Raw genomic sequence first — 11,958 nt, 5'->3', positions numbered from 1 at the left:
CTGCAAAAAGCATTGTGGTGCAGTATAAGTTTAAATTTAGTTAGATAAGTCCCTGAAAAAAAATAGTAAAAGCCAAGATAATTAAAAAATAGTTGAAGGAAAATAAGGAAATCAAATTTTAGATTGTTGGGTAAATTCTTTGCATTCTATGGGACACTGTATTTTGAATTTTGGGGCATCTTTTTTATGCATTTAGTACAGGGTCTGCAGGGTACAGGGTCTCACCACACAGATTGGACTCATAGTGATTCTCCTGTTTACAGCCTAACAAGTGCTGGGATGGGAGCCACCATGCCCAGTTTCAATCGCCATCTCAACATGCCATGGGGACGGGGCTGGCCTGGCATGCTGGGGATCGAACCCTGGCCATTGCGCTCTAGCTAAACAGGCACTTTAGTCCACTGAGTTATTTTAATCCACCTGGCCCTCTGAGAGTCTTAATGACTATAAGAAGATTAAAAGAAAAGATGGAAAAAAGGCAGAAAATGATAGAAAAGTACTGAGGACAGTTTCTTCTTCATTATTATACTAACAACCATCCCTGGACAAAACCATCTGTCTTAATCCATCTAATAGAGGGTGTTGAGGCAAAAAAAAAAAAGAGAAAATAATCAACTTATTCTTTTACATTCTCTATTCTTTTCAATCCTGTATCATTCATTTTGGATGACTACAACAAAAAAGATCCTTATAATATGGAAGGCAAGGATGTAATTTTTTAAGCTCATAATACAAAGTCATGAGAAACATCCAGCAGAAAAGTATAAAAATGAGGTATAAAAAGTAAAGTCATGTTATTATGCTGAGCTGTAAAAGGCTCAAGTCAACAATTTCTTATATTGTCAGTCCTATGGATAATCCACAACTATATGGACTACTGGACTATATTGGATTATTTTGCTGAATTCATGCACCTACAATATTTGAATAGCAATGGAATATCCATCTCTGACAAAATTAAACAAAAAAAGGAGATATAAATGAAGGACAATTTTGTATCTGTATATAGAAAGTAAGGGGCCAGGGAGATGGCTCAGTAGAATAAGTGCTTGCCTGGCAAGATCAAGGACCTGAGTTCAATCCCCAGTTCTGAAAAAAAAATAATAATAACAAATAAATAAACTATAATATAATAAACAGAATACTTAGGCATTAGTCTAACCAAATATACTTAGGATTTATTTATTTACTCATTATTTATTTATTTGTTTTTTCGTAATTTGTACAGGGTCTAGAGGGTCTCACTACGTAGACTGGACTTGTAGTGATCCTCCTGTGTTCAGCCTCCCAAGTGCTGGGACTACAGGTCTGCACCACCATGCTCAGTCTCAATCAGCATCTCAGCATACCCCGGGGGCAGGGTCAGCATGACACCCCAGGGTTCAAACCCCGGCCGCTGCTATACTCAGGATTTATAAGCTTAATATTATAAAATATACATAAATAGAACCAAGAAAACTTAAATAAATGGTGAAACTTGCCAAGTTCAAAGTTTGGAAGATTCAATACCATAGAATTATATTCCTCACAAAGTGATTTATTGATTTAACAAAATACCTATCCAAATGTCAGATGAATTTTTGTAGAGGCAGACAAATTTATCATAAAATTTATATGAAATGTCCGAGGAAGAAGAGCAGTTAAAACAATTTGGAAATCTATTACCATTGAAGTAATCACACTACACAGGTGAAGAAAGTTTGACACTGGCCAAGGCACATACAGCATAGTTCAGTGGGGCAGAATGCAGAATCCAGAAAGATGTCCCTATTGGGGTGGCCATTTTATTCTGACCAAGTTGCAATAACTATGTAATGGAAAAAGAAAAGATATTTCAACAAGTGATGCTGGGCAATATGGAAATTTATACATAAACAAATGTGGACCTGGAGCTAAACTTCACAATTTATTAAAAACTTAACTCCAATGGATGGTAGATCTAGATTAAAATGTAAACATGTATGAATTTTAACTGAAAGTTTTCATACTTAGTGTGGACTAAGTGGTTTGAAAAATGACATCCCAGTAGTATGAGCTATAAAAATTTTATATTTTAGCTTTTGGCTTTGCCAGAGCAGCATCTAGGCCATGAAAAGATAAGCTATGGATTAATAGACTATTTCTATAAATCACACATGTTACATGGGCTATGGTCTGTACCTATATCTGTATCTAAATCCATGTATCATTCCAGAAAAATTTCTAGAAAACTCTAAACTTAAAATAATACACTACTCAATTTTAAAATAGGAATACTATATTTAATAGATACTTTAACATAAAGTATATAAAGATAACATATAAACACATGATAAAAGATGTACAGCATCATTAGCCATTAAAGAAATGCAAGTTACAATCATGAAATATTACTACATACCTTTGAATTTCCACAGAAAGCATAAACGAAAGCATACTAATAAAATTAACACATACGCATTTATTTTTATCAGAATGCACAGTAGTACAGGAACATTGGCCAATGATTTAATAATTTCTTATCAAATGAAACACAAATTTATCACCACTTAAACATTGGGTATTTAGAGATGTAAAAACATTTAGTCATATGAAATCAGAAGTGTAACTGTCCCTAGCAGTTTTTTTTAATAGACCAAAAACTAGAAGCAACCCTATTTTCTCTTCCTTTCTGTGAATGTGCCCCATGTATATTTTCTTATTGATAAGACAAAAAACTACAAGGTAAAGGCTTATTTTAGCTCACAGTTTACAGAGGTTTCCACCCATGGTGAGCTGGCTCCAGGGCAGGGTGGTATGGCAGGAGTAATGGGAGGGCAGGCAGAAAGACACAACAGACCTGCTCTCCATCGTTCCACTTACATTCTACCCAGTCTTCAGTACTTTTTGCCAGTGCCGTACACACCCAGGATGGAGCTTCCCATTGTCCACATCCAAAACAGTGCTAAAACAGTCATTGGACTGTTTCAATTCTCATGCCCTTAATCCATACCCCAACACTGTTAGTACACATTCACACAGCCTAGATAAAGGCCCCTCTGGAAAGCCCCATCTATAAGTGCAGGAGGTTTGTGGAGACAAGCTGTAACAGAATGGTAAATCCTGGTTTATTCATGTGATGCACTACTATTCAGCAATTAAATGATCAGACTTCTAATAATGTACAACATATTAGATAATTTTCAAAGTTGATATAGTCAGTGAAAGAAGGTCATAAAAATAGTACATAGAAAATGACTTCATTCCTGTAACACTGTCAAAAATCACAAAACTATGACAACGGAGAACATTTCATTGGTTTCCATGGTTTTGTATTGTAGGGAGTGGATGTAAAAAAGAAAAGAATTTTAAAGAGATAGTGAAACCATTTTCAGGTTAGAGATTACACGAATGTCTAAATATACTAGAATTCATAGATCCTTACTTAAGAGAAAAAGGAAACCAATCTTATTGTATGATAATTTAAAATATCACATTTAAAATATCTATAAAAGTGATTTTCATGATATAAAGCAATAGACAAAAAGAGACTACGAGCAAAAATGAAAATGATGACAAAGTCAAACAAAACTCATTTTTACTGACTACTCATTTGTTGGTAGATCAGTAAATTATTCATACGTCTCTTCAAAGACATTCCTGTCTTTCTTGCTTGCCCTATTGCTCTGCTTCCTTTCCTCTTTTAGCTACCATCACCCTCTCTCACTCTCCTTTTTGTTTACTACCCTCTTGTCCGGCTTCCTCCTTCTTTCATTCTCACATTTGATTACTTTTGAAAAAGACTTTGAGGATTTGTCCAATCAGTCAATGAGATGCTTCATAGCAAGCAACCATCCACCCACTATTTTGTCTCATTTGGGCAGCAATCCTGAAAGATAAAAGTATGTGAAAGATTACTTCCCTTTTGCTTGCTGCTCTTTCTGCCTTCCTGCCTCTCCCCTCCCTCCCTCCATGTCTTCCTCCCTCCCTTCCTTCTCTCCCATCCTCCATCCTTGTCTTCCTTTCTCCCTCCATTCCATCCTTCCTTCTTCCCCTCCAAGCCTCTTTCTTTCCTTCTTCTCTTGTATCTCTGCTCAAATTCTGCTCTACAATGCTTCTATCCTTTCTCTGATTTTTATCTTCTTCCAATTATCATTTTCTCTTTCTTGTTTTCTTTTACTTCATTGGCTCATGGACAGTTGTAACAACTGCACCTCAAATAATAATCAAAAATTTGTCATAATTTCAGTAGGCATAACCAGGAATTTCATGAACTATGGCTGCATAACAAATGGGCTTAATGCAATTAGTTTCAAGAGTTAAATCATAGGTGCTATGTCATTACCAAAAGAGAACAGGGTTAGTAAAAGATGGGGAGTATCAGGAAATGTGCAAACCTGATGAAATAAACTTCAGAATTTAAAATTAATAGTATGGATTGTAGATTAAGGGTAAAACATTTTAATACATTTAATTTCACTGATTAATCTATCATTGTTTCAATCCCCAGTACCTCAAAAATCTATCATTGAATATATATATATATACATATATATATATATATATGTATATATATATATATATATATATATATATATATAAAGTTTTGCTAAATTAATTTTTTTGGCAGAACTAAGGATTGAACTCAGGCCCTTGTGCTTGCCAGGGAAGTGCTTATTCTACTGAGCTATCTCCCCGGCCCCTAAATTAATTTTTGTTTCTTGTGCTTTTCTTCCTTGCTTCTCCTCCTTAGTTCACCATCTGTAAACCTTGATCTTAATTTCCCCAAAATTGCACATGAATGTGTGCTCTGTTTTCTAAAGAGAAGTACTGTGGAAAGAGATAAACCATACAATCTTTACATGATTTTGGAAACCAGGGATGGTGCTGCATGGCTGTAATCACAGCGTTCCGGGAAGGCAGGAGAGGACAACCACAAGTTTTGAGGATAACCTTGGACAATTTAACAATGTAGAGAGACCTTGCCTTAAAAGAAAATAATAATGTAAGCTTGAGATATTATACAGTGTGAAGACTTTGGATTAAATCCTCATTAACATTGAGGGAAATAGAGGCTTAGGTAGGGATTCTGGTGATTTTTTTAATATATGAAAACTTCCTGGTAGTCACATGCAAGTCTATAAGATACATGTCTTTTACAGGGCAGTTACAATACCTTTGATGACAAGGTGAACTATAAACATCTTTATTTATTTATTTATTTATTTATTTTTACCTAAGGGTAGGTATTAATTCATGAAAGACACAGGTAGACAAGATAATCAAGTGAATATTAATTTTGTAAAGAAGCAATCATTACAAGGAAAGACAAAATTGGATAAAGCAAAGGTCAAAGTAACATTTCAGTTCTTTGAGTGGGTAGTGTAAAGGCATATTGATTGCTACACGTGCATTTGGGGCACTGGAAGAGGTACCTGTTTCAGAGTCAGTTTAATAATTTGAAGGTTGGAACTATTTTCTCCAGGGCAAAGAACTAATTTTCAGCATGTAATAATTGAAAGAAAGCTTACAGGTCATGGTGTCAGAGAACATTTCATTCTTACACCGATAGCCTGATGCTGCATAATGATTCCAGCTCTGTGAACTTGACCTCTATTTGCATTATGAGCACAGTGAAGCACCTCACATGTGGCATATGGATTGCTAGGTGAAATCTGTGGATCTTTTTGCACTTAGCTTTATTTTTTGTATGTATTTGTCCTACCTATTGACCATGTTCATTCTAAGGACTTTGTACCTGTACATAGTGTATCTTAGTTCCTTCTTCCCCATTTCCCTCCCCAACCTTCAACTACTCTTTCCTCTCTCATGTGAAACTGGAAGCAAGTGTTCAAACATGAATGGGACTGAAGAAGAGAAGAGAGAAAAGGAACAATGGGAAAAGGAAATTTGTGATTTATTTTAGTCTTTCACACTTCATTTGACCATGCTGAGTCCATTAGGAAGAGTATTTAGAAATTTACATTCATCTCAATTTTGTATGCATTTTCTTCATGTAATCTGTGTGCAGGACTGATTTTTCTTTTTCAGCCAAATTATTACTCTTCTGCTTACGATGTCTCTATGTAAGAGAGACAACTTAGAGGTAATGTGTGACTATAAATTAAAAGAAGAATGGCAGAGTTTTTGCTCTAAAGATTCCAAGTGAGTAGAGTATTGATATTTAAAAATATTCACTTGGTGAATAAAAAGTATATGTGCACAATTCATTTATCATTATTTCCTAGATTCAATTTCCATATTTTCTTCCCATAAGACACTTATCTTAATTTTTATACAATCATTTAAAAATATCTTGGAGCAGTGTGAAGAAGAAGGGAGGATGATCCCGGGGCCGCCCAAAGCTGGGTGCCACTGAATCTTGTGTCTAGTGCCTGTGACCCACCACTGTCACCACCGTGTCCAAGGGAAAAGCTGAAGGGGATACTAAACGTGATAAAGCCAAGGTGAAGGATGAGCCACAGAGAAGATCTGCGAGGTTGTCTGCTAAACCAGCTCCTCCAAAGCCAGAGCCCAAGCCTGAAAATACCACTGCAAGGAAGGGAGAGAAGGTGCCCAAAGGGAGAAAGGGACAAGCTGATGCCAGCAAGGATGGGAATAACCCTGCAAAAATGGAGATGCCAAAACAGACCAGGCACAAAAAGCTGGAGGTGCTGGAGATGTCAAGAGAAGTGTGTACTTTTTTTGACGACTGTGTACTTCTGGTGACTGTGCAGTTTTTATCAAGTTTTATAAAAATGCAGAATTTGTTTACTTTTTTTAAGGTATGTTGTTAGCTCACAGAACACTTCATTGTTGTTTTGGGGGGAAGGAGCATATGTCAGTAGTACAATGTATCCAAAGCTGGATTGATGTAGGGAAGGCACATTTCCCTGCTGGTTTTGAGAGACTTCCTCTTGGCTTCCAGGAGGAGGGATTCCATGACGACACAAGTGGCCACCTTGGCATAAATGTCTTGTGGTATGAGACAGCTCCCAGCTCATTTTATGTCCTCCTTTCCTCTGCCATCAGCATAGGCTTAACTCCCTTAAGCCCAGAGACCTATTGGGATCTGATTCCCAAAAGTTATGCTACCAGTGTGTCAGGCAATCTGGACTTGCCAGTAATGTTGAGATGGTGTCCCACAAGAGCAATTGATTTCTCTTTCTAGACTGTAGATCTTCAGAGTGATACTTCTGGTATTTTCATTTCCTGAAAGTCAGGGTTGGCTTGTGAGAAGTTGTTAAACAACATGCTAAATGTGAAATGTCATCCCTCTTTCTATACTTCCCTACTTCAGAGCTTCAAATGGAGGATTGCCTACTTCACTGGATTTTATAGTGGCTTTCTGATTTTTGATAAGCCATCCAAGAAGGGAGTTTGAAAGTTGTTGTATACTGTTAATGACTGTGTGCCCATGTTCTGCTTGAAATACTATGATTGTTTATGAAAAGCTTTAATAATGCTGGATACAGTTTGGCTTGGGAAAAAAATGAAAATAAAAATATCTTTACTCTTGTTATTAATGTAGCAATTTTATAGACAAAAGTTTTTGATTAATTTTTTTTATATTTGAAAATTTTATTGATAAACAGATAGCAATGAGACAGTTTTAAATCAAATCAGAAGTACAGTTTCAACAAATAACACACTGCATATATTCTTCTTAGTGGTTAATTGCTGTACAAGATGCAGACTTGTGATCCTACTTACAAACACCATTAGAAAAAATCATTCTATTCATTAAGAGAATGGAACTATATATCTATCCTAACCACTTTGAATACACAGATACAAAATGGACATTCATCTGTATGCCCTATTTTTTCTAAGTTTTGTTATTGAATATTATAGGTGTGTAAATGTAGAGTGTGCCTAAGGAGAGTCACATGGGGAGAAAGCACTCTCAGGCTTTCACAGAGAGCACATTGGCCAAGCAATGGCCGTGACTCATCCACGTGGCTGCACTGACAAAGGTACTACAGTCTGAGGTACAGGATCTCAGGATAAATCCTGAGGGGATTTCACTGACCTTCTCAGACCAAAAAGCTACAACTCTTGTTGCATAGGTCCTGCTTTACCTTGGTCTTAACCATCCAGTAGAAAAGTATGAAGACGAAATATGGGAAGTAAAGCCATGCTGTTATGTTGAGCTGTGGGGGACTCAGGTCAATAATTTCTGACATTGCCAGTTAAACAGAAGACCCAATGCTATTATGGTCTACTGGACTCTTTTAGAATATTTTCCTGAGTTTGATTAATTTTTGAATACATTTTGATATATTTGGTGTAAATGAGAGCACACAAATTAGAACAAATCAATGAATTCAAAAACACCAACAAAAACACTAGTAAATATAGTATTGCTTAGTTCATGCCATAGAAGATTTCTTTTTTTTGTAGTTTTAGGGCAGGGTCTACAGGGTCTTCAGGGTCTCACTGTGTAAATCAGAGTTGTAGTGAGCCTCCTGTTTATAATCTCCCAAAAGCTGGGATTAGAGGCACCTGCCACCATGCCCATTCTCAATTACTGTCTCAGTGTGCCCTGTGGGAAGGGCCAGCACAGCAGCCCCGGGATCGAACTCCAGGCCCCTGTGTCTGCCTAAGCAGGTGTTTTAATCTGCTGAGCTATTTGGCCAGCCCAAATCCATAGAAGCTTAATACCCCAGAAGTATTTTAGGTGATAAATTCTAACTAACACTTCTTATAAATGCAATTTCTATGTGCTTTGTATCAATGTTGATCAGATTTTCTTGTGTTTTGAATCAGACAATATATATATCCTGGCGTTTTCTTCTATTTAATCAATTTAATTAAATGCACATGTGTTATATAGAATGGCCTTTTGGTTTTGATTTTCATTCTTACGTATTTTATCATATACACTTATTTTCCCAATCTGGTATTCACATGAAAATTATTTTGATTATTTCCAATTTTTACAACTGTACATAATACTATCATTAACATATATACAGATTTATGTAATTTAGGCTTTAGCAGTATAGAATTACCAGACCATCATATATGTACATGCTTTCTTTTAATAGCTACTGCCAACACTTTTTCCAAAAGATTCATAATAACAAAAGTAGTTTAAATCAGACAAGAAGACATTGGGCTGCCACTATTTTTATTCATCCTGCATATTCCAACACTCCAAGCGTTGCAGTGGCTTGGTGTATTGGTGCTCATTATTATGAGTAAGCACCGCAAGGAACAAGTGGTTATAAGAAAAGAAAAACTGAATAAAATAGTTGAAGAAGGGATTAGTGAAGCAGAAGAAAATGAATAGACAATGTCAAGCAAAAAGCACAGACTTCCTAAATGTTTGAAATTTTAGGAAAGAGCTTAAAAGATACACGAGATAAGGTGAAAGATGAAAAGTGCTATTTGGAAACTAGGAAGTAAAGGAAAGACAACGTGATCTGAGTGAATAAAAGAGAAACTAATGAAATTTCTCAAGCAAGTGAAAAATATTATCTCATATATTTAAAAAGTACTAATTCTTAACTGGATTAGTATAATGATAGCATAATTGTGATATATCAAATTGGAGTAAGAAAATGCTTTGTACATTAGTAAAGCAAGGAGTTCTTGGTCTGTCAATGGAGAGTTGAGACTCAGTCCAAAAACCTGAGGAAGAAAGACCCATCCCATTCGTTGGACACCAACCAACAGACTTGTAACCTGGATTGAATGAAAAGGGAAAGAAGAAGCAAATAAACCTGCTGTACAGCCTCAGGTTTTGTGAAAGGAATTTAAAGTTTTTAAAGAAATATACAACACCATCCTTGCAATTAAATTGAGGGTGCTAATCAGAAGAGAATGAGATCCAGTAATTTGGGATGGAGACACTTAGCAGGAATCTGAAAAGGTTTAAGACATTGAACTCCTAAATTCCGATGATGCTATTTCACCAGAGGGAGAGATTTGTCCACACTTAGTGGCAGTGACATTCCACCCCCACCCTATGATGTGAGCCTGTCCACCTCTGCCTGAAGAAACTAATCCTGTGTTCCCTCTGGAAAGATTAATGATCTTCACTGATGGAATTTCCAAGAAAAACAATACTGATTCTCCTCAGGAGTCACCTCCACCACTCACCTTTTGCCTTTAGGCCTATATAAATCAAGTCAAATTTCACAATGCTTCCGAAGGTACAGTACACAGAGTGACTCATGAGGAAGTACGAATACTCCAAAAGAATTTAATGAATTTTCAAGTGCTTACAATCAGAGGTCTGGGGAAGGCATTGGAAGATTTTAAGAGTATGGTATAATAGTAAAAAACAAATGAATATTGATTAGACTGAATTTTGGGGGTCCATTAAGCAGAGATTCTTGGTACAATGTCACAGTTCCTGATTTACAAAAAATGTTAATAATTTAGTTAATACTTTATTTGGTTTGCTGGTTAAAATATGGATCAAAAGAAAGCTCAATCTGAATCAGTTGTATATACTAGATATTCCTTAGTTTATAATTAATGAGAGCATTCAGTCACCAAAATGGAAATGCTGGAATGGATTTGCCAGATAAAACCCACTCCTCCTTAATAGAAGGATCCATATAATGCACTAATGCATTAAGAATCAGATCAGTGATGGGAAGAACAGAATCTCTAAAGAATTCCCTCCCTGCTCTTCTCTGTGTACAAGACCTTAAATGACAGCCACAGTCCCTCACTTGGGAAATTTAGATACGATGCCTATAATTTGGTCCCAGGATGGCAGAGAACAAGTGGCAATATTCCACCACCAGTCAAAGGCAATATTGGTGCATTTACCTTGTAGGACACTAAAAGCAAAGACACGATCAGACTGGTGTGACAAGTGCAGATTTATGGAACTTCTCAAATAATCATTGTTTCCAGAAGTTAAATAGAAAGGGAGCCTATTAAAATTTTATTGAATTTATATGAACAGAAAAAGTTTAGGGGAAATGAACACAATTCTACCTCAAATTCTAGAAACAGAAGATGGTGCCACAATCATTTTCAGACTTGAGCCTGGTTACAGATTCAGGACACCTGCAAAAAGAGGAGGGAGGAGAAGACCATGGGTACTAAGAAAAATTATACTGTACTTATTCCTCCTATCCTTCTCAGATAGATTTTCTTCCAGAGTCCTATGTGTCATGGAAAATGAAATCACTAAGCACTTTGTAGACTACTGTATGCTACTTCTGGGCTCAACTGTGATTCTAGAAAATTCTGATTCTCCTGTAAGAATAGGTGTCTATGTTCTAACTAAAAGTGAATCCAGTACATCTCTGAATGCAACTCATGCTAAGCTTTCCTGTTCCAGAACCCATAATAGGAACAGATATAATTAATAATTGGAATAAAACCAATGTTAGTCCACTGGCCTGTGCAGTGAAGAATATTATGGTAAAAAAAAACCCAAATGGAAATATTAGCATTGCCTTTTCCCAGGAAAACAGTAAATCCAAACCAGTATTTCATCCCCAGAAGGTTTGAAGTTTATTACCACCAAGGATTTGAAATGTGTAGCCTTGTGATTCCCACTGTGACAAATAATTTTAATATGTCAATTTTGTTTGCTTGTGAAATGCATATCAGATCAGTAGAGCATATTTCTGAGTGAGTCTGAGGAGCCACGAGGCGTAGTTTCTGTGTGTGATACTTTGCCCATTTCGTCCCAACATTGTGCCTCTGTTCTTCCTTCCAGTGGCCATCAAGTACGTACATTTGCTCCAGTGTGCCCTTTCATCCAGATGCTTCATCCCTGAAGCCTACTTAATATGGAGCAAATCTCCTTAAAATGTAAGCTAACTTAAACTTCTCTTTTGTTGCATTGTGTGTGCCAGAAATGAGAAGCTGACTAGTCCAGAAAACTGGTAGCAAGAGTTGGGTGGTTGCTGTGATTGTACCTGACCATGTTTCCTTTGATGCCTGAAACAAATTTGTAGGAGAGATTGAAAATGTTTAAAGATACGGGTTAGAAAAACACCACAATACTATAATGAGAGTCCAGTG

This window comes from Octodon degus, unplaced genomic scaffold (assembly GCF_000260255.1).
Source record: "Octodon degus isolate 3935 unplaced genomic scaffold, OctDeg1.0 scaffold00003, whole genome shotgun sequence".
NCBI lineage: Eukaryota > Metazoa > Chordata > Mammalia > Rodentia > Octodontidae > Octodon > Octodon degus.
This window is presented reverse-complemented; position numbering follows the sequence as displayed.